A 25,066-nucleotide genomic window follows, 5' to 3' on the forward strand; every position below is an offset into this window, starting at 1 on the left:
ATATATATATTAATTTTTTTCTCATAATACCTCTATTTCTATGAGGTAAGTAGAAAAGATACTAGCCACCTCTTTAATGAAGTACTCCTGTTTGGGATAGCTAAATATGGTATATTTATTTGGAACTGTCCAATAGACAGTTGGGACAAATTGGACTTAAGCTATATAAAAAAGAGTAGAAATAGTTATATAGATGTGAGAGTCATTCATATACAGATAATAATTAAATTCATTGGAGAAAACAATGGTGCCACGAGAGACTACTTAGAGAGAAGAGGATCCAGGTCAGAGAATTCTGATACATCTACAGTTAAGTGGCAGGATATAGATTATGATCCAGCAATGAAAAGTGATTAAAAAAAACAACAACAACAACAGAAATACAGGTAGGAGGAAAACCAAGAGAGAGCCATACCACAAAAACAAACAAAGCATAACAAAAGAGCAACAACCACAGAGAAAAGATAGTAACATGAGGATATGCTGGTCAACAGTTTCAAATGCTGCATAAAAAGCAAGACAGATACGGCTTGAGTAAAGGTCATTGGGTGGGCAAATTAAAAATCTCTGGTAATTTTGGAGGGAGTAGTTTCCATTGCAAGGAATTGAGAAGAAAGTGAAACAGGAATTGGAAGTACTATGCGTAGACAGACAATTCTATGAGAGAAGAAAGAAATATAGAAAGATAACCTTGTAAGGTGAAGGGAGGATTTCTTAAGGTTGGGGAAAACCTAGGTGTGTTTGTGGGTAGCAGGGAATGAATTAAAAATTAGAGAAAAGAGAATATGAATGTTGGGCCATTTTGTCAGACAAGAGAGCATGGCCTCAAGAGTATAAGTAAGGGAGTTTGGCTTTGGTTAGAAGTAACATTTATCTTTTGGGTTTTTTAAAAGACATTTTTGTTTGCTAAAATGATAATTATATTTCAGTACTTTAGAGGCTACAATTTTCTCATTGTGAGAACTCATTCTATCAATGCAGACTGCAGTTGTATACCTTAAGTTCCTATATTTGTCGGTTAGTGTGATTGGAGAGTTATTACTCTAAAGCCAATGATTTGGTGAGGGATCTTTCAGAACTTAGCTGTCCTGGTCATCAGATCATGAACACACAGCACATGGCCAAACTGCTAGTCAAATCCTTTTAAGCTTCACAGAAATTGTTTTCAACTGGCATTGACTTAAAAAACCCACGACCACCTCAACATTATGATAAAGTTTTGATGTAATCCAAACATTGCACTTCATTCGTATGCCTCTATGATTAATATATTTGTTTTAATCTATCCCTCACGCTATTCTCCTAATTGAGAAAATTGGCTAAATAAATAAATAAATGAATAAATGAACAAATACATAAATAAACAAGACAAATCCTTTAATACATACCTACATGGCGTGGTAAAACAAAATCCCACTTTATCCATGTCCAAAAATATGTCTCTTTCTTCATTTCATGTTCATCATCTCTCTGTCAGGAGGTGAGTGTTTTTTTTTTCCCTCTCTTCTTTCTTTTGGACTCATGGTTTATCATTCCATTGTTCTACAGTCTTTCAAAGTTTTTTTTTTTTCTATAAGACTATTATCATCCTATAAACTGTTCTCCTAGCTCTTCTGAATTTAACTCTGCATCAGTTCATAAAGTTCATCCAAGTTTCCTCTGAAGTTTGTAATTTCATAATTTCTTTTGGAATGATAATATTCTATTACGTTCACACCATAATTTATTTAGCCAGCCCCCAACAGGAAATTAGTCCCTAAACTTCCCATTTTTGAAAGCCACGATTAGAGCTTCTATAAATATGTACGGCAATATTTTTCCTCGTTTTTTGATTGCTTTGGGTTATAGATCCCAAAAGTATAGTAGTGGCATAGCTGGGTCAAAGAGTATGCATAGTTTGAGAACTTCCTAGACATAGTTCCAAATTGCTTTCCAGAATGGCTAGATCTAATCATAGCTTCAAAGAACCATATACTAGTGTCCCTGTTTTCCCACAATCCCATCAACATTTGTCATTTTCCTCTTTTGTCATCTTTGCCAACTGAGATAGCACTAAAAATTGCTTAGTTATTAGCGACTGTTATATATATATATATTCATATATATATATACATAAACATATATATATATAATGTATATTTATAATATAACTGTTTATAGCTTTGATTTCTTTTTTTCTTTCTTTGAAAACTGCCTGTTCGTATCCTTTGACTAGCTATAGAGAATGGCTCTTAGCCTTATAAATGTGGATGAGTTCTTTGTAGATATTTTGTGGCCTTTATCAAAGAAACCTGTTGCAAAGATTGCCCCTCACTTCCCATCTTCCTTTCTAATTTTTGCTACATTAAATTTGTTTCTCCAAAACCTTTTTAACTTTATAAAATCAAATTATCCATTCTTTCCTGTATGATCCTTTCTATCATTGTTTAATACTGAGCTTCGAAGTAACATTTCTTAATCATACTTGATTCAATGAAGACCGAATGGGGGATGATGAGTGGCTGTGAGATATAGTGTAGAGGAAAAGAGGGAACTCACAAGGAAGTGAAGTATTTATGAATTTTCAAAGCAGCACTTTTTTTTGTGGTAGCAAAGAACTAGAAACAAAGTTGGCATTTATCAGCTAGAGAATGACTGAACAAACTGGGGTGTATGAATGTAATGGGATTTTATTGTGTCTTAAAAAGGGATGACTATAATGGATTCACAGAAATATGGAAAGGCTTGTGTTAACTGATGCAGGATAGAATGGATGGAAGCAGGAAAACAATTTCTACAATGACCACAATAATAATAATATGAAGGGGAAAAATTAAAAATCTCATAAATCTGTTAAATCATCACTTCAAAAGACCAAAGAAGAAAAATACCTCCTTCCTCTAGGTAGAAAGATGATGGACTAGAGATAGAAAGTAAAACATGCAATTTCAGACATTACCTGATTTTCTGATTTGTATTAATTAATTAAAGATATTTCTTACATGGGATGGCTTCTATTTGGGGGGTTTTGTGGGGACAATAAGTTAGTGACTTGTACTGGACATGAAAGGCATCAATAAAACTTTTTTTAATTCATAGGGAAAAAAGTTCATGTGACAAAAATGTGTGTTATGCATGCTTATGGCAAGACATGAGTGGCAATGGGACAAAGTAGCAAGTAAAGACAGTATAACATTGAATTATTTAACTCTAGAGCCATTATTGGTAAGGGAAGAAGGTGATGCTAAATCTCAAATATGGTGAGAGGTCTTTCCATTTTTCTTTCTCTTAAAGTACTATATCAGAGAACCTTAGCCCAAGCAAAGAATCCTAGAATCACCAATTTAGGCCTGGCAGAGCCATCTACTTCAGTCTCCTCATATTACAGATGAGAAAACTGAGGCTAATCAAGGTTAAGTGCCTTGTTTACGTCACTTAAAAGTGATCTTCCAGGGATTCAAAAGCAATGTTCAAACTCCATATCAGAGGTTGAATTGTAACCCAGGTCATCTCATTTCAAAGTCAGTTTTCTTTCCACTATACAAAATATAATCTCAGGTCATTGAACTCATAGTGGAAAGGATTTCAGCAGATTTAGCTAAAGAGCAGCATGTTAAACACTGCAGTATGTAAGAAATTATTTTCTAATTTTGAAAAACCAGCCTCGCTGGTGAATCTAGTGAATATATTATGAAAAATAATTTTAAAGCTATTCATGTGTTCTTTTTTTTTCCTTGTTAAATAGTTGTTTATTGGAAAAAGTGGGTTGAGGAAGGGTCACTAGATTCACCAGAGAGCAACAATACCACACAAGTTAGGAGTGATGAGAGAAGTCAGCACAAAGCTCTTAGATCTAAGCTTCTCCCTTGACTGTGAGGAATGGCCTGGAGTGTTAGGACATACCCAGGTGGAAGGCCTTGACTTAGTTAGTACACATGGTTAGAGACAAAGAGGGTCTTGCTGGCTGCTACTCCTGACTTTCCACTTGGAATATATTGGCCTTGAGCAACCTGGCTGTTAGCTGTTGCCCGCTTAATATATTCCTCTTGGGCAGCCCGGCTGTTTCCCTTCTTTCCATTCCAGGTCTTGAGGGCAGATGCCTGCAAGGCTTGGCCATAAGAAAAGGTCAGGGCCCATGGCTTGTGGAAGGGGCAGGTGTTGATGGCATTCAGATTGATGAAGGCATCCTCTTCACTGTGACCCCCAGAAAGGAAGGTGATACCGGTGACTGCTGGATGTACAATCTGGCAAAGGAGAGTTACAGTTGCCATTGTGATTTCCTCATGTGAATACTTCTGGGTACAGGCATGGCCAAGGGTGATTATGTTAGGCTTCATCAAGGTCCCTTCCAGATAGACACGGTGGTCACTCAGACCTTTGTAGACAGCAGTCAGGACCTTTTCAATGACATACTGACAACACTTTAGATTGTGTTCTCTATCAGGGAGGATCTCTGGTTCCACAATGGGGACGATGCCATTCTGCTAGCAAACATTGGCATATCAAGCCAGCACATTGGCATTCTCCATGATGGCAAGTGGGGAAGGTGTATTATCCCCAATCTTCAGTAAACAATGCCACTTGGCAAAGTCAGCTCCAATTCAGCACATCCAGACCTTGATTGGTAGTCTCACCATTGGTCCCTGCCAGGGACATGTACCAACAATGTGGCTAGCAGCTGTTGTGGGGCTGAAAGACCCATACAACCCCAAAAACAAGAATGCTGCCAGAACAGGTTCTTTTGATCTGCTTTACTAAGGAAAGCAACATTAAGGGGTTAACAATCTTATTTTAATCCAACATACAAACAAATTACAAACATACACAATATAAACAGACCAGATCACAAGTCATAGTTACCAGGAAAGCATCAACATCTGGGTTCACAAGCTGCAGAGCTCTTAATATCTGTTGCCCCAGAGTCACACACCACTCTTCTAGTGGCTGAGAGCTCCAAGGGAAGATGCCAACCTCTTGAGTTTATATAGTCTATTCAGGGTCAAAGGACGTCACACATGTGAATCACCCATGTGACGTAAAAGTGTCACAAACATGTGTCTTAAACCCACATGGGGCCTAGGCTTTCCCTTGAGGCAAGGACGTCATCAAAGACTCCTGATTTAATCAAAGAAACAAAGGCCAGACTCTTCAAGGGCACTTGATTAAATAAGTGCTAAAAGAGAAAACAGTAAAAGAAAGTCCCACCTTAATTACCAATATAGGGTACTACACCTTTCTCTACCTTGATGCCCACAATGGCCACCCTTTGCCTTTATGACTTTGGGGAAGGGACAACCATCATCAGCTTTCTGGTAGAGTGTCTCAAGGAAAAGGATAACACCTCCAATACAGGAGTTCACTCTATCATATGCTGTCAGAAGCAACTACCGATAGAGGCGTCAATTTTCCTCTGGGTTCTCAGTTCCAATGGACTGCAGCCGCTTCGCAATGGGGTAAGTGGACTCATGTGCTGCCAAAATTCCCTTGCCCAGAGCAACAATTTGGTGAGCTATATCAGATAGCAATTTCTTTTGCTCTGGTGTCAATGCTGGGTATTGGCAAGGCATGTTTTCCTTGGCTGTGCCTGTAGTTTCCAGTAGAAAGCACGCTGCTTATAGTCGAGAACCAAACTTCTGTGCTTTCTGAATCCAAACGTCTCCTGTTGAACTCAGGAGGAGCCTATATTCACGTGTTCTGCAATGATTTCTGTCAGTAAATTTATCCTTTGTTCTTGATATTACCATGACCTTAAAAAGAGAAGTGTTCACTTCTAGTCTAAAAGGCAAAGTCATAATAAATGGCTTTTCAGAAAAAGCTACAAAACCAAGCACAAAGTATGATGAAGGTGGAGAGGATTATTGAGCAAGTAATGATCTTGATAGATACACAACATTATATGTATTCATTAATGACACTGTACCACCCTTCATGGACAAAGATGATGTTTCTAACATGCCAGAAGGGCATGAACTTGAGTTGTTTTCCTGATAGCAATGATGGATCCATATGTCCTTTTCACCCTGTCACCCTCATGAAAAATGGTGTTCATTTGTATGGTTGCTGGTTGAGATTACAAATAAGGTTTGGCAATGGAGCAACACTAAACTAAGTTTCCTCAATTGTAAATAAACCCATCACTTTAGTAAATCTTATTACCTCAACTTTCCAATTCTAAAAAAATGAAGTTGTCCTTCAGATATCAAGGACTGATGAATCATAGCATAAGAATGAGATTTGACACTACCAGACAAGAACAAGTTTTTCATGCAATGTCATATTTCTGTTAATAAAGAAAAAAATTTCCTTAGATTTATATTAATATTTATTATATTTACTATAGCAAGTGAAATTCAGCTTCAAAATTTAAGCAAATATTTTTGACCTATTTAAAAAATACTCTGACTACAAATTAGATGTTACTTTTAAAAAATGTGAAGGAAGAAATTTAGCAATAAACATAATCATGTTATATGCTGCCCTCTGAAATTAGATATAAAGTTGCTATATAAGAATATGGTGAAATGTAATCATTTTATCCTTACTCTAATTCTTTCCTTGATGCATTATAAGAGAAGTGATCACGCAATGTGTAACCATATCAAAAACTTCTCAAGCAAATGAAATATAAATACATGAGCAAAATTTCCTTTTTAACTCCTCTATGTCTGTAGAATATAAAATCACTCTTCAAAATTCAGTATCTTGGAATGATTCTTGACTCCTCTCACCTCATCTCTCTCCATTCCCCAATCAAAGGTTCCCAATTTCTCCATATTCTGCCTCCAAAACATCACTGTGTCCCTTCTTCCCTGATATTCCACTTCCACTGATGCAATCTGTATTCAGATCAAGTTCTTATCTCTTGTATAGAGTATAGTGATTTCTGGTAAGTAGGCTTCTACTTGCTAGTCCCTCCCTTCTCAAATCATTCTTTCATACAGCTGTCAGAATCATCTAATGCAGTTTTAATGAGGTCATTCTTGCTGGTTCCCTACTGTATATTATTTTATAAAGTAAAACGCTAAAGCCTGACATTCATTGTCCTCTCCACCATGGCTCTAGACTATTATTCCAGCTTTGTTTCATGGTACTCCCCTTCATACATTCTACAATGCAATCAAATTACACTATCCACTATTCCTCAGTCTCAGCCTGCCATCTTGCACCTTTCAGTCTATATGTATTCCCCACCCCCTGCCCTACACTCTATACTTGTTAATACACCTTGATTCCAACCACAAACAAACAAAAAACACAGTTTAGTTTCATTTGGCCCCAGTGAAAAGAACCAGGAGTGGAGTACAGATGGTAAAGAGGCTTAATATAAGGAAAACTTTTCCAATAATAGAAATGACTGACATTCATATACATAGTTGTATAAATAGCTCATTCGGGACTCATAGCAACCATAGGAGATAAGTGTTGCATCTATCATTATCTCTATTTTATAGATGAGGAAAGTAAGTCTGTGAGAAATTAAGTGATTTGCCTCCATCACACAGTTAATAACTCTATGAGAAAGGAGTGAGACACAGGTGTTCCTGATTTCAAGTCTAGCACGTTATTCACTTCAGGATACAACCACTTGAGAGGGAGAGCAGAACAAACGGAAACTGGACTACTTTGGGGAAAAGTAGGTTCTTCTTCACCTTCAGTCTTCAACCAAATGCTAATTGTTCACTTTCCAGGAAAATGATAAAGGAGATTTTTGTTGACATATAGGCTAGACTAGGTGTGCTCTTAGGTCCTTCTTAACTCTGAGATTCTGTGAAATCTGACTTCACACATTTCTTATTTAATTGCTTTGTAATAGGATACAAGTCTGGATCATGTCTATATCTTATCCAAAAGAAAGAATAGAGGGGGAAAGGGAGTAGAGAAGCAGTTTAAATTATAATGTTAGACACATGAGAAAATCAAGGAATTGAGGGGAAAAAGTGATAGAAAGGATTTCAGTGTGGCTGAAAGAGAGAAAAAAGTTTCTTGTTGTGAGAGAATATTATTGACCCACTAGACTGAACTAGTCAAGGATTTCAGGAAACATAAAGCAAACCTGGCCTAAGGGAAGGAAGGAAATAATGACTTACTAAGTGCCTACTGTGTGCCAGTCACTGGGCTAAGTAAGTGCTTTACAAATTTTATCTCACTTGGTCCTCATAGCAACCCTGAAAAGTAGGTTTTACTAATATCCCCATTATATAGTTGAGGAAACTGAGGCAGACAGAGATTAAGAGACCTGCCTAGAAGTCACAAAGCTAGTAAGTGTCTAGGCAAGGTTTAAACTCAGGCCTTTCTGACTTCAGGCTCAGTGTTCTATTCCCTGCATGCCCTATCGGCCTTGGGGGATTGGGGTGGGGGGGATTTCAATTACTGAGACATTTTCTAGTGTTCTTCCTTTGCCAAAAATAAAGCCTATGATCTATTCTTGGCTTCACTTTCTAATATCTTCCTTTTTCAAACAGTGAAGAGAGTGGTGGAGTGAAAAGATTGCCAAAACCGAAGTAAGAAAGATCTGAGTTCAAATCATGTCTCAGATACATAATAGCTGACAGACAGACTCTGATAATGTTACCTAAACTCCCTCTCCTTCAGTTTCTTCATCTGCAAAACGTGGATATCGGTAGCACCTACCTCACAGGGTTTTTGTGAGGATCGAATGAGATGATGTGTTCAATTCACTTTGTGAACTTCGAAATGATATATAAATATTAGCTATTATATGAATAAATGTTACCCTAGACCAAATTTTAACCAATAAGGAAGAATTTGTCAGCGTTCCTCAAGCCTCAGCTCTGGTGCCACTTTCTCTAAGAGGACTTCTATGATCTCTCAGTTGTTAGTGCTTTCGCATTCTTCTAATTAGCTTGTTTTTGCTTATCTACATACATATTTTATCCCATGCTAGACTGTAATCTACTTGAGTACAGAAGCTATTTTCATTATTTGTCTTTATATCACAAGTGGCTAGTACAATGCCTTTCACATATTAAATGATTAATTGATTTTCAAATTCAAATACAAATGATATAAAGCATTAGGAGAAATAAATACTCCATCTTAGAATCTGTGATCAAGAAAGAAAATCTGAACGCAGCCTGAACTGAATCACTGACTTAGGAAGAAGAGATTCCCATGAATTCATAGAAAGAACAGTTAAATCCCACATTTGTAAATTTTGCCGGTAATGTCATCCAAGAATGATAGAAAGCTCAAACTCTAAATACAAATTATTCCAATGTGAAAGAAATGTGTGAGCTATTTAGAGACTGAACTGGGTACACAGGAAAAATCCACAGAATTTAAAAGGTATTTCTAAAGGGCTGAAATAAAGACAGGGAACTGAGGGTGAATACAAAAAAAAAAGCCCAGTTCTATAATACTGGTATCAGGAACACTAAAGCTCAGGACTGACAATGGATACTATGAACAATAAAAGGAGGATCTTATAACTATATTGAGGCTAAGATGAAGATGAAAGAAGATAAAAACACTACTCAGCATGAATGGGGTCATGATAATGGATGATGGAGAGAAGGGAGAACTGTTTTCTTTTGCATTTTCTCTCATACAAACTGATCTTTGGATTGAGAAGGATATGACAAAATTGGTTAAAAGAATGTTGAATTACAAAATATATAATATGACATTAAGGTAGTATATGATTTCCCTCAATGACTAGTCAAATCAACAAACATTTATTAACCACCTACTATGTGCCAGACACTGTGCTAAATGTTGAGTACATAAAGAAAGGCAAAAACAAATAAACAAACAAAAACTAGTCACTGCTCTCAAGGAGTTCACATTCTGATGGGTAAGACAACATGTAGACAACTATGTATAAACAAGATATATCCAAAAGAAATTGGAAATATTCAAAAGAAGGAAGGTTAAGTAGAACTGGAAAAGGGTTCTTTAAGAAGGTGGTATTTCAGCTGAGACATGAAGGCAGCCAGAGAAGGCTGGAGATGAAGATGAGGATGAAGATAGTGATTAGGTCCAAACAGACTGTATTCCAGGGTATCAATCAATCAGTCCACCTTTATTAAGCACCTACTATATCTCAGGCACTTTACCAGGGATTGAGAAGACAAAGGTAAAAAAGCATTCTCTGCCGTGAAGGAGGTTACATTCCATTGGCAAATATAGTATATTCACAGATAAGTTAAAAGCAAAATGATTTTTAAAATATTCCAATGAATCTGTGATTTCATTAATCAGGCTGCCCTTTCCAATGATGTAGATACCAAACTGTCCATGCCTGCCTAATCTGTTAGACTCTTGTCCATATCCTTCCATAAATTTGTCACAGGGGGGTGTTCGCCCTACTTGTTTCCTAACTTTTTCTGATGATATGAGGATGTCAGTGGAGTACTAAGGCTGGTCTTGTCATTCTTTGCCCTCACCACATGACCATCTCATCTTATTTTCCTTTCATATATTTCCTTGATGAAATATTTTTATAACTGGGAGGTTGTGTACAGTTCTGTGCATTAGTGATAGACTGTAGTATCACCCATAAGCCCAAGTCAAAGCATAGCTGTGCATAGTTGTGAATTCCTAGCCTTAAGTATAAAGATGACTTGCATTATGTTCTCCTAATGTTGGTAATTGTTGGAAAAAAGTCTGTTAGGAAGGCAGATCCCAGGTATTTGTGATAGAAGGTAGAACAACAATTTAATAAAGGTGAAGATGAGAAACCTTAGCATAGTGATGTTATTTTCTATAATCAGAGAAAGACTAAGTTGGTTCATGTGATTGAGTACGAGTTCCCAGGTGATCAGAGGGTATGTATGTGTATCTAACCACCCACCCCAGGAAATCTAACATGAGCAGTTGCAAAGCCACATAATCTAGGCAATGGAGGACTCTGCCAGCTATATTTTAAGGATATTGAAAAACTGTAGCTCATCTAAAGGACAATTACCAGGATGGTGAAGAAACATGAAAATGTACAATTTTGGATCGGATGAAGGAATTAAGAATGGTAAACCTAAATAACAGATAACTTGGGGTATGGGAGAGAGATCAAGAAAAGCAGTTCTAAGTCCGGGAAAAATTATTAGACATATGGAAGAGGTGTTGTTCTACTTGGAAAGAGAAGCAGATGTCACAAATAGGCATCTAGTTGGCCTCTTGGTGCAAATATAATTGAGAAGATTTTTCTTCAGGTAAAGGTTGTCCTAGATGCCCTTTGATCTTTCTTTCAAATCTGAGAGGGTGTGAATTTGTTCATTTGAGTGACAGAATTGAAGGAATGTTGGATTTGGAGTCAGAGGACCACAGTTCAAATCCCAGTTCTGTCACTTCTTGGCACTAAGACCTTGGACAAATTGATTAGCCTCTCTGGGCCTCGGTTTCTTTATATGAAAATGATGGGGCTGGACTAGATGACTTATTAGGCCCCTTCCATCTCTGAGTCAACGAGAAGAAACAATGGATTTGTAGTAAAAAAAAATTAGGTTAAATTCTATTTACATAAGTACTATTTATACATACACACAAGTGCAAATTGTGGGATATTAAGCAAGACTCTTTTCACTTCTCATGTCCTGTTTCCTTATTTATAAAATGAAGGGGATGAACTGTTGCATATTTAAGGTTCTTTCCATCTCCAAATCTAGCAATTCTATGTCTTTTCTGTGACTTTAACACTCATATCAATTCTTAAACACATATGGAGATCCAACTCTGCCAAACATCAGACTCACTATGTTTTCAATTGCACACACGTTACTGCATCCTCAACTTATAAGTCAGTATAGTGCCTTATAAATAGTAAGTAATTGATTAATATTTGCTAAATCAAATATTCTTAGAAAAAAACTGGATTTAGAGGACTAAGCTTCAAATTCTGATAATTTATCAACTTTGCCACAAATCACAGAGCTTCAAAGTGAGGGACCTGGACAGCCATCTGTTTTAACTTTATCCCCAAAATAATCTCTCCCCCCCCACAATATACCTAACAAGTAGTCATCTACCCTTATCATGGAAGATCCTGAATGAGGAGCTCCTACTACATTCTCATTGTTAGGAGGTTTTTCCTTACATCAAATTAAAACTTACTTTGCAACTTCCAACCATTTATTCTTTGTTTTCAGCTTTGGCAATTCATTTTTTTTGTCTAGGGCTTCAGTTTCCATATCTGTAAAATTGGAAGCTTGGGCTAGATGGAGTTTAAGGTCTTTTCCAACTCTAAATCTATGCTTTTTCATTGCTATGATACGGATTTATTTATAATGGAGTTCAAATCATATTCCCCATTAATATTCACTGAAACTTATTGTATCATATAATTCCAGATAAGGGCCCTTGACCAGCTTTCCTATCTTTAATTCCAGAATGTTTTACAGTAATAGGGAAAGTGTCTCTTATTCATACTTCAAGCATATATCTTATGTGAGATACGTTGATAAGCGCTGAGGCCTCTATTGCAGCTAACATTGAAAAATCATTCTGTGTTCAACATACATTTTGACTCTAGCTAATGTTCCTCTTCTGTATTTCCTGTTAACATGTTAGTATTTCCTGTTTAAGGTTTGCTTCCATTTACTCAGTTTCAATCTTATATGTACAAATTTATGTATATGCTGTTCCCATATTAGAAAGTAAGTTCTTTGAAGACAGTAACAATTTTTGCTTTTTCTTTGTATTCCCGAAGTTTATCATTCTGTCTAGCACATAAGAAGTGTATAATCAATGTTTGTTGATTGAATGATTTATTAATTCTCATTACTAGATAGCCTGAGGGATTTCATCCATTATTCCCCTTTCCTTACCCCCTACCAATTTCAAAGGAACTGAAATGTAAAAAAAAAAAAAGAATTTATCAGATAGGATCTGAAACATTTGAGCAAATTCAATTTGTGTGGAATGCCAAGGGAATGGGAAATGGACCAGCCCTAAAGACAGATGTAAAAGCTGTAATGAAAGGAAAATCATTCAAGAGCAAAAGGTTCCAAGGGTTCATATTGACAAGAGCATGAAAGATGATCAGAAGGTAACATTCTTCAGTGAAGGTGACCAGTAGCCTGCATTGGAGAAAGGAGATAACATTATGCTTTTGGACAAGAAAGAAAACACTATATTTTCAGGGTGAGGGGATCTCCTATGTATGACTATCCAGTTAATTGAAGCATTTATCAGCTTTCAGGAGGCAATATCAATTCTTGACAATAGAACTATAGTCATTACTTCTCATTCTGGACAGATTATCAAAGAGAAAATCAAATGTGTGCTGAATAAAGGCATGACAATTTAATGCACATCATATGGGGGAAAATAGCTTAATACTTAAATTTAAGGTAACTTATTCCCTACATATCCTTATTTATTATGCACCTCTACATTTGTAAGAAACCACTCAAACACCAACAAGCATGCAAATCTTTAAGGAATTATTTTGTCCTATAAGCTGGGTGTATATGAGGTAATCACACACTGTTTGGCTGCTGACATCTCCATGATATCTGAAATTTTGTGAGAGGAACATAAGAAAGGAAACTGGAAATAACAAAATAAAGCCATTTGTTATAATAACATAATAAAACACTTTGCATGTGTATGTTCAGGTTTTCCTCAGCCATAAGCCAGCAAGAAGTCATCCAGTTATAACCAATTAAAGGGATAGAGTATGAACCTATTCATTTTAAGTTTTAACTCTATTCAAGCACCACCACTGAAAGCAAGGATTCAAATGTTATAGATTTGTCACAATTGAAACATTTAGGAAAAACCCTGAAGTAAAAGGGGAAAAATATTTCTTTGACTATGACATTCTCAATTTTTCTATATCTCCTTTCTATATCTCCTATTATGCCCAATTGAGGAATGGCTGAAAAAGTTGTGGTATGTGATTGTAATGACCTACTATTGTGCTATTTAAAAAGTGGTGAATGGTTTCAGAAAAAAAAAAACCTGAGAAAATGTACATAAAGTGATGCAAAGTGAAGTGAGCAGAACCAGAAGAACATTGTATATACTAACCACATAGTAATAGCAATATTGTATTATGATCAATTGTAAATGACTTAGCTATTCTCAGCAATATAATGATGCAAAACAATTCCAAAGGATTTATGATGAAAAATGCTATCTAATTCCAGAGAAAGAACTGATGGGATTTAAATACAGAATGAAATATAATTTTTAAAATTTCTTTATTTTTCTTGGGTTTGGGGGATTTGGAGTTTGGGGTAGGGTTGGTCTGTGTTTTCTTTTGCAACATGGCTAAAATGGAAATGTTTTGCATGATTATACATGTGTAATCTATATCAAATTCCTTTCCTTTACAATGAATTAATAAGTATTAAGCTCCTATTATGTGATAGACACCGTGTAAGCATTGGAAGAATGTCTTGTGATGCTTGGAAAGAATGAACATTAATGAAACATGGAGGCAGAACTAAGATGGCAGAGTAGAGAAAGCCGAGTTCTCTCAACATTCGCTTTTAAACAACTTTGAAATCATTCCTCAAATCAAATTTTGGATTGTCAGAGCCAACAAAAGTTCATTGAGACATTTTTAGAACCCAAGACAACATAAGAGGTCAGAAAGAGAGATCTGTGGCAAAGAGGGTGGGGCTGGAAGAAACACCAGTAGTGGTACTTAGGTGGTGGTGACAGGATCAGCAGCTGCTTTGGGATCTCTTGAGCCAGAAATTTTAAGGGGACCTAGAAAACACACTTTTGTCCAAAAGACAAAAGAGCTGGGATTACAACCATGAATGAATTACCCAGCAAAACTGAGCATAATCACTGTTAAGTGGAAGAAAATAACAATAAATAAACAAATAAACAAGCAAACAAACAAATAAATAAATAACTGAGCACAATCCTTCAAGGAAAAAAAGTATATATTAAATGAAATAGAGGACTTTCAAACATTCCTGATGAAAAGGCCAGAGCTGAATCAGAAATGTAACCTTCAAATACAAGATTCAGGGAAAAAAATACCTACAAAAGGCAAACTTTAAAGGAAAATCACAAGTGAATCAATAAGGTTAAATTGTTTACCTTTCTATATGGGAAGATGATATTTATATCTTCTAAGAACTTTATCATTATTATTTCTGGAAGAGAGAGTGAAACTGATGACTTTGGGCAAATCTGTCTCACTTAAATCCAATTCATGCATACGTCAAGTCATGATACATGATACCATAACTGACCCTTCTCAAAAACTAAGCATCATCATCAACAACAACAATAATAATCACTATCAGGGCAGTTAGCAGGATTCTACATAGAAAGAGGGTGTGATGACTCAATTATGTTGGGATGATGCAAAAAAAAATGGATAGGTGGGAAAAAGGATGTATTGAGAGAAGGGGGAAGGAGAGGAAGAATGGGGGAAATATCTCACACAAAAGAGGTGCACAAGGAAGATTTTCTTTTACGATAGAGTGAAAAAAGTGGGAGATGTGGGAAATCCTTGAAGCTCATGCACATCTAAATTGGTTCAAAAAGGGAATATATAAACAAACACACACACACATGCACACACAATTCGTAATAGATATCTTGCTTAATCAAAAGGAAAGTAGGAGAGGAAAGGAATAAGAAAAAGGGGTAGTTGGTGAAAAAAAGAGTGGATAAAATATGGCTGTGATGAGAAGCAAAACACATGTTAGAAGAGGGTCAGGAGAGAGAGAAAGAGACAGACAGACAGAGAGAGAGAGAGAGAGAGAGAAGCATATAGAAGGAAATAGGATGGAGAGAATACACAGCAAATAATCATAACTGAACATGGATGGGATGAACTTAGTTATAAACAGAAGTGAGTAACAAAGAGGATAAGAAACCAGAACCCAACAATACTTTGTTTACAAAAAAACACATTTGACATAAAGAGGAACACACAGAGGTAAAACAAGGGACTGGAGATGGTATTAGCTTTGGAATATTATTGCTACAATATCAAATTGGGGGCATTGGTCCTTGAATTTGATCCTCTGGAGTCTAAATAAATATTATACTTCTTCTGCCTTCTACCTAGAGAATTCCTTATACTTTGTGATTCCAAACCACTCAGGCATGTCTATGGCCCTCTCCAAGGTCATGAATTTTGCCTTACGGCTATATGGAGAGGATGTGGGAAAATTGGAACATTGTTACATTGTTAGTGGAGTTGTGAACTGATCCAGCCACTCTGGAGGGCAATTTGGAACTATGCTCAAAGGGCTATAATAATGAGCATAACCTTTGACCCAGCAATACCACTTCTAGGGCTATATCCCAAAGAGATCATACGAGTGGGAAATGGACCTGTATGTACAAAAATATTTATAGCAGCTGTCTTTGTGGTGGCAAAGAATCAGAAATCAAGGGGATGCCCATCAATTGGGGAATGGCTAAACAAATTATGGTATATGAATGTAATGGGATACTATTGTGCAATAAGAAATGAGGAGCTGATTAACTTCATTATTACCTGGAAAGATCTATATGAACTGATGCTGACTGAGGGGAGCAGAACCAGATCATTATAAATGATTACAGACACATGATATCTGTGATAGAAATGACTCCTCTCATCAATGCAAGGTTCAAAGACAGCTCCAAAAGACTCCTGATGGAAAAAGCTATGCACATCCAGAGAAAGTATTATGAAGTCTGAATGAAGATTGAGGCAAACTATTTGCTCTCTTTTTTCCTTCTTTTTGTTTTCATTTCTCCATTCTCATGATTCGTTCCCTTGGTTATTCTTCTTTACAACTGGACTATTATGTAAATAAGTTCAATGTGAAGGTATATGTAGAACCTACATTGGACTACATGCCATCTTAGGGGGAAGAGGAAGGAGAAGGAGGGAGAGAAAATTTAGAACCCCAAAACTTCTGGAACTGAGTGTGTAAACGAAAAATAAAAAATAAATTTATAAAAAAGAATCCAAATGCATATCCTAAATATTGAAGGAGAGCTTAATAGAAAAATAAATTGAACCAACCATCAATGAGCTCCCTAAGAAAAAATTCCCAGATGGATTTATAAGTGAATTCTACTAAAAATTTAAGGAACAAATAATCCTAATATCATATAAAATATTTGAAAAGATAGGTAAAGGAGGAGTCCTACCACGTTCATTTTATGTGACAAATATGGTTTTGATACAAAAACCAGGGAAAGCTAAAACACAGAAAACTATACATCAATTTCCTTAGTGAATAATGATGCAAAATTTTTAAATAAAATACTAGCAAGGAGATTGTGGCACTGTATTACAAAAATCATACACCATGACCAGGAATGAAGGGGTGATTCAATATTAAGAAAACTGTCCGCATAATTGACCATGTCAATAACAATAGCAATAAAAATCATATGATTATATCAATAAAAGCAGAAAAAGCATTTGACAAAATACAGCACCCATTCCTAGGAATCAGTGGAGCCTTTCTTAAACTGATAAGTAGTATCTGTCTAAAACCAAAAACAAGTATTACTTACAGTGGGAATAAACTTCAAACCTTCCCAAAAAGATCAGTAGTGCAGCACCACTATTACTCAATATTGTACTAGAAATGCTACCTAAAGCAATAAGAAAAGAAAAAGAAATTGAAGGAATAAAAATAGACAATGAGGAAAAACCTACCGCTCTTTACAGATGATTTAATGGTATACTTAGAGAATCCTAGAGAATCAACTAAAAAACTAGTTGGAACTATTAACAACATCTACAAAGCTGCAGGATATACAATAAACCCATATCAATCATCAACATTTCTATATACTGCTGATAAAACCAAGCAGGAAGAGATAGAAAGCGAAATTCCATTTAAATTAACTGCAGTCACAATGAAATAATTGGGAGTCTACTAACTCACAAGCTCAGGGATTATGTGAGCACAATTACAAAACACTTTTCCCACAAATAAAACAGATCTAAACAACAGGAGAAATATTAATTATTCATGCATAGGCGGAGCCAATATAATAAAAATAACAATTCTACCTAAGTCAACTTACTTATCCAGTCCCATACCACTCAAACTACCAAAAATAACTTTTTTAATTAAGCTAGAACAAATAATAACAAAACTCATCTGGATGAACTATAATATTGGTTATAATATTTCTGGGAATTTACATTTTGGGATGTGACTGTCAGATCTGTGGATATGGGAAGAGTTTTTGACCAAACAAAAGATAGAGGAAATTACAGAAAGCAAAGTAGAGAATTTTGATTATATGAAATTAAAAAACTTTTGCATAAATGAAACTAATACAGCCAAAATTAGAAGGAAAACAGGAAACAGGCTAAATGTTTATAGCAACTTTCTCTGATAAAGGCCTCATTTCTCAACTATGCAAGGAACCAAGTAAAATTATAAGAATAAAAGGCATTCCCTAATTAATAAGTGGTCAAAGAAAATGAACAGGCCTTTTTCAGATGAAGAAATCAAGGCTATCTATATTCATATAAAAATTCTCAAAATTGCTACTGATTAAACAAACCTGCAACAACTATGAGGCACCACCTATCACTGGTTATAGGACAAAAAAGGGAAATGACAAATGTTGGAGGGGATGTGGAAAAATGGAGACACTAATGCACTGTTGGTTGAGTTGTGAACTACTACAAACATTCTGGAGAACAATTTGCAACTATGCCCAAAGGGCTATAAAACTGCATACACTTTGACTCAGCAATATCACCACTAGGTCTTTATTCCAAAAACAAAAAAAAAATGGAAAAGGATCTAAAGGAAAAGGAAAAAAATATTTAAAGCAGCTCTTTTTGTGATGGCAAAGATTCAATTGGGGAATGACTGAAAATTTGTAGTATTTGAATGAAATGGAATACTACTATGCTATAAGAAGTGATGAGCAGGATGGTTTCCAAAAAACCTGGCCAGACTAATACAAGCTCATACAAACTGAAGTGAGTAGAACCAGGAGAACATTTTGGAAAATAACAGCAATATTATAAGGGTGATCAACTATGAAAGACTTAACTACAATCATCAAAAAAAACAATCCAAGACAATTCCAAAGGACTCATGATGAAATATGCTATCTACCTTGAGAAAGAGAGGGAGGGGAGGGTGGAGCAAGGTGGAAGAGTAAAAGCAGGGACTTGCTTGAGCTCTCCCCCAAACTCCTTTAAATACTTGTAAAAATGACTCTAAACAAATTCTAAAGCAGAAGAACCCAAAAAAATGACAGAGTAAAAAAAAAATTTCCAGCCCAAGACAACCTGGAAGGTTGACAGGAAAGGTCTGTTGCACCAATCCAAGAGAAGAGTGAAGTTCAGCATGGGCTGCAGTGGTACAGATGGGGCTGGAGCAGGCCTCAGGGTACTGAATCACTGGCAGCTGTAGTGGTTTCCAAACTTCTCAACCCACAAATGCCAAAGATAGCTTAGAAAGTCAGTAGGAAAGGTCTCTTGGACCTGAGTGAGAGAGGAGCAAAGTATGGCCTCAGCCCCAGGGCGGTGGCAGTGGCAACAGTGGCAGTGGCTGCTTCTGAAGCTCTCAGCCCACAAATGGGGGGGATGGTATAGAGCAACTGATCAGAGAGGGATTGCAGGGATATCTTTGCTGGCACTAAGGCAGGATTCTCTTGCTTTGCCTGTGTTTCTATCTAGGTCACGGTTCTGTATGGCAGTCCTGGGGTGAGAAGGAGCACTGGCATGGCAGACCTTATGGAAGTGGTGAAGAGGGAATCTTCCTCACAGTTCCAAGGCAGAAAGAGTGCTTGTCATCACTCACAGACAAGAGCACAGACCAGGAAAGGAGTAAACACCTCTACTTTGATCATACCAGCTTAGGAGAACTGAAAATTTACAGGTCCCTAAAAATATCTCTGAAAATTGCTACACAAAACCCCTGAAGCTTGGGACAGTGCACCTTCCACATTGGAAGCAGAGACCTTAACAAAGAGGTAAAAAGTCAAGTAATTGGCTGGGGAAATGAGCAAATAGTAGAAAAAAATCAGACTATAGAATCTTACTTTAGTGACAAGGAAGATCAAAACATAAAACCAGAAGAAGACAACAAAGTCAAATCACCTATGTCCAAAGTCTCCAAGAAAAAATATGAATTTGTCGCAGGCCATGGAAGAGCTCAAAAAGGAGTACGAAATTCGAATGAAAGAAATAGAGGAAAAATTGGGAAGATAAATGAGAGTGATACAAGAAAATCATGAAAAAATGAGTCAACAGTTTGCTAAAGGAGACCCAAAAAATGCTGAAGAAAACAACACCTAACCCAAATGACAAAAAACAGGTGCAAAAAGACAATAAGGAGAAGAATGCCTTAAAATCAGAGTTGGCCAAATGGAAAAACAGGTCCAAAATCTCACTGAAGAAAATAATTCCTTAAAAATTAGAATGGAGCAAATGGAAGCTAATGACTTTATGAGAAATGAAGAAATTATAAAACAAAACAAAGAGAATGAAAAAAATAGAAGACAATATGAAATATCTCACTGGAAAAGCCACTGACCTGGAAAATAGATCCAGGAGAGAAAATTTAAAAATTACTGGACTACCTGAAAGCCATGATCAAAAAAAGAGCTTAGACATCATCTTTCAAGAAATTATCATGGAAATCTGCCCTGATATTCTAGAACCAGAGGGGGAAATAGATATTAAAAGAAACTAAGGATCACCTCCAGAAAGAGATCACAAAAGGAAAATTCCTAGGAATATTGTAGCCAAATTCCAAAGTTCCCAGGTCAAAGAGAAAATACTGCAAGCTTCCAGAAAGAAATGATTCAAGTATTGTGGAAACATAATCACGATAACACAAGATCTAGAAGCTTCCACATTAAGGGATTGAAGGGCTTGGAATATGATATTCCAGAGGTCAAAGGAGCTAGAATTAAAACCAAGAATCACTTACCCAGCAAAACTGAGTATGATACTTCAGGGGAAAAATGGACATTCAGTGAAATAAAGGACTTTCAAGCAATCTTGACCAGAGTTGAATGGAAAATTTGACTTTCAAATACAAGACTCAAGAGAAGCATGAAAAAGTGAACAGAAGAGAGAAATTATAAGGGATTTATTAAAGTTGAACTGTTTACATTCCTAAATGGAAAGATGATATTTGTAACTCATGAGACCTTTGTCAGGAGTAGGGTAATTGGAGGGAATACATACATTCATGCATACATACACATACATACATACATGTATCCATACAGGCATATACACATATACATGCATATATACATACATATATACACATATACATACATATATATGCATATATGCACTTATACATCCATATACATGTGTACACAGACATACATCCATATAAATATACATCCATCCATATATATATATATATATATATATATATATATATATATACACACACATACATACACACACACACACACACACACACATATATATATAGATATAGATATAGATATAGATATAAACACAGATAGAGGGCACAGGGTGAGTTGAATATGAAGGGTTGACATCTAAAAAATAAGGGATGAGAAAGGAATGTACTGGGAGAAGAAAGGGAGAGGTAGAATGGAGTAAATTATCTCACATAAAAGAGGCAAGAAAGCTTTTACAATGGATGGGAAGAGAGGAGAGGTGAGAGGAAATGAGTGAATCTTACTCTCATTGAATTTGGTTTAAGGAGGGATTAACATACACACCCAATTTGCTATAAAAATCTATTTTACCCTACAGGAAAGTAGGGGGGAAGGGGATAAGAGAGGGGGGGATGATAGAAGAGAGCGCAAATTGGAGGAGGGAGTAATATGCAGCAAACATTTTTGAGGAGAGACAGGGTCAAATGAGAGGATAGAATAAAAGAGGGGAGGATAGGATGGATGGAAATATAGTTAGTCTTTCACAACATGACTGTTATGGAAGTGTTTTGCATGACTACACATGTATAACCTATATTGAATTGCTTGCTTTCACAATGAAAGTAGCGAGGGAGGGATGAAGGGAGAGAATGTGGAACTCATAGTTTTAGAAACAAATGTTAAAAATTGTTTTTAATGCATCTGGGAAATAAGTTATACAGGCAAAGGTGTATAGAAAGCTACCTTGCCCTATAAGAAAATAGAAGGGAGTGGGATAAGAGAAGGAAGGGTGGTGATAGAAGGGAGATCAGATTGTGGGAAGAGGTAATCAGAATGCATGCTGTCATAGTATGGGAGGAAGGGAGAGATGGGGAGAAAATTTGGAACTCAAAATCTTGTGGAAGCAAATGTTGAAAACTAAAAATAAATTAATAAAAAAAAGTACTAGAGAGAGAGAGAGAGAGAGAGAGAGAGAGAGAGAGAGAGAGAGACAGAGAGAGCCAGAGAGAGAGACAGAGAGAGAGAGGATGAACTTTAAATAGATTGAAGCATACTTAAAATATCTTTATTTTTTATTTATGTTTTGTTTTGCAACATGGCTAATATGGTAATTTTTTACATCACATCAAATATATAATCAAAATTAAATTGAGTGTCTTCTCCAAGAGGAGGTAGAGGAGGGAAGCAGGGAGAGAATTTGGAATTCAAAAAAATTATAATATTTTTATATATAATTGGGAAATATTTAATGAAATAAATAAAAAATTAAAAAGCATCAAGAAGATCATGATCCATTGAAATATTTTGACCATATAGAGCTATTAAATAAATGTATTATATCTGTATGGTTTAAAATACATATTTTTTTCCAGCTGAAATATATGACAGCATGACAATTTACATCCTCAATAGGAAAAATTGAGGTATTCTCAACTTGTTTCCATAGATGATTATTAATTGTACTAAAATGTTTTGATATAGCAAGAAAATATTTTTCACAAATGTTATATCTTAATAATCTAGATTATTATCTAGATTATTAACACTAGATTCTATCTAGACTTAGCTGGATTTTTCTGTCAAGTTTAGCAAGCTTTATGTAGTTAGAATCTTAGATTCAAAGAAGGAAAAATTAATAGTAACTATAGCTCAAATTTATATAGCATTTTTATAGCCATAAGAAGTTACACTAACTAACCTTGTTCCTGTGAGGTAGGTAGGATAAAAATCATCATACTCACATTACAAATGAAGAAACTGAGACTCAAAGAGATTAAATGTCTTACCCATGGCCATATAGCAAGTAAGTCATATTCTAATAGTTACATGGATTTGGAGCTAGAAGAATCTTTAGAGGTTATTTAGTCCAAATCCCTCATTTTATGAATGAGGTTTCCAAGATTTGAGTCTCAGACTCAGTCCAAATGGTTTGCCTAGATTTTAAGGATCAGAACCAGGGCTTGAACCCAATTTCTTTAACTCCAAATTCAATGTTCTTTTCCATTCAAACTCTCCTCTTAAGATCTCATATTTTCATAGTATCACCTGCTCTGGAGTCACTCTGTCAACTCACATTGGTGTTTACAGGTTGGGCTTCCAGAAGGGAAGTTCTTTCTCCATTCAGAATTCTAGGGGTAACCCCATGGTTGGCTATACGCCTAACACTGTAGTTAGTTCATGGAATACACACACACACACACACACACACACACACACACACACACTCTCACTGGGCTGCTTCAACTTAACATCAGCCAGTAGACTCAATTAGTTGTTTAGCAAAGGTAGATACTCAACTGGTAAGAACAATAATTACCTAGCATTTCTAACATAACCTGGGGCTCCTCCCACAACTAAATACAGATTTCATGGAAGAAAGAATGGGCACAAATTTACAATCCAACTGTAGTAAGACACGCATGTTGGGAACACACAAGGCCAAGGATACAACTCAGTGCCCTTTCTTTCATCAGAAGATCTTTAAGCCTGTGCTATGTGACATTTGTGATGTAAGAGTCACTCCACTGTGCTATCTCTTTGAAAGGCCCAACATATTAGTCATACACATTGATCTTTTATTAGGCTTAGTCAAACAGGTCTTTAAGCTATGGAGCTGCCTCTTCATTGGTCTGGTCTGGGTAGGTGGCTTCAGCTATTAGGCACAATTTCTCTTGAAATGGGCTAGGATAGGCAGGCCATTCAGCTGCATCTGGAAAGTTTGTTCTGCTGCTTTCATCTCTTGCCCTGTTGACCAGGCAGATCACTCATCCCGTGGTCTTTTAATAAGGCTTGGTTTCTCTTCTGGGCAGGTTGACCCACTGAACCCCCTGGACTTGCTCTTAAATAGGCAAGGGCATTTTTTTTTACCACCTTTATCTTCTGGCTTGGCTGGGTGTTACTGCATTCTCTTTTAGCAATAGAGTTAAACTCTTCTTTTAAATGAAATATTTCAGAAGTTTTTTTTTCTGCACTGGCAAAGACCCTTAGCCTAGGATAAGTAGAAACCAGTTCTTCTTGACACCTGTGTCATTCCCAAGTGGGAGGTGGGATAGGTCTAGCCTTTCCTATACAAATTTTTTTCTTGGCCAGAGGGGGCTCCGTCAGTGAAAGACTACAACTTTACTTACTAGGACCACCTCAGAAACACTTCCTACATTTCCTTAGGTCTTAGGCAGATGGATAAGCCGGCCAAAGACACTGAAGTAGTTTGTGTGGTGAGTCAAGCTCAGGTCTCTTCATCCTTTTCATATGCTTTTGCGCTAACCAGACCATGACCCTCCCTGAAATGCAGAATTCTCCCTTTGCATATAAAAGGGCTTTTCTTTTACTTCCTGATTTCTCTTTTTTTGTTGGCCAGAACTTTCCCTTTGTTGAAGTCACTTTTCTGCCATTGTATAGGTCCAGCTGTAGATGGTATGGTGGATACTATTCTACACCTAGAGTCAAGAAGATCTGAGTTCAGATCCTGCTTCAGACACTTTCTAGGTATGCAACCCTGAGCAAGCTACTTAATTTTTCTCAGCCTCAGTTTCTTTCTCTCTAAAATGTAGATAAAGATAGTAGCTATCTCAAAGAGATGTTGTAAGGATCAAATGAGACGAAACATGGAAAGAGCTCTGCAAATCTTAAAACTCTATATAAAGGCTGGGCAATTTTGTGTTATTAGTTTCATACAAGATAAAAATCTAATCTGAAACAGAAACCCAAATAATTTGCCATGAACGATGCCTTTCAAAATCAGTACTAAATCATTACTTTCTTATTCTGGCAGCATGGGTAGCATAAAAAGCACCAAGCTTCGAAT

General features: G+C 36.3%; 1 protein-coding gene and 1 pseudogene across 2 annotated transcripts in view; both read right to left on the bottom strand.

Moving 5' to 3' along the window:
- KLHL1 (kelch like family member 1) overlaps positions 1–25,066 on the bottom strand; it is a 563,316-nt gene that overhangs the window by 472,638 nt on the left and 65,612 nt on the right. The window lies entirely within an intron of this gene.
- LOC118848881 lies at positions 3,906–5,546 on the bottom strand (annotated as a pseudogene).

Source organism: Trichosurus vulpecula, chromosome 4 (genome assembly GCF_011100635.1).
Source record: "Trichosurus vulpecula isolate mTriVul1 chromosome 4, mTriVul1.pri, whole genome shotgun sequence".
Classification (NCBI taxonomy): domain Eukaryota; kingdom Metazoa; phylum Chordata; class Mammalia; order Diprotodontia; family Phalangeridae; genus Trichosurus; species Trichosurus vulpecula.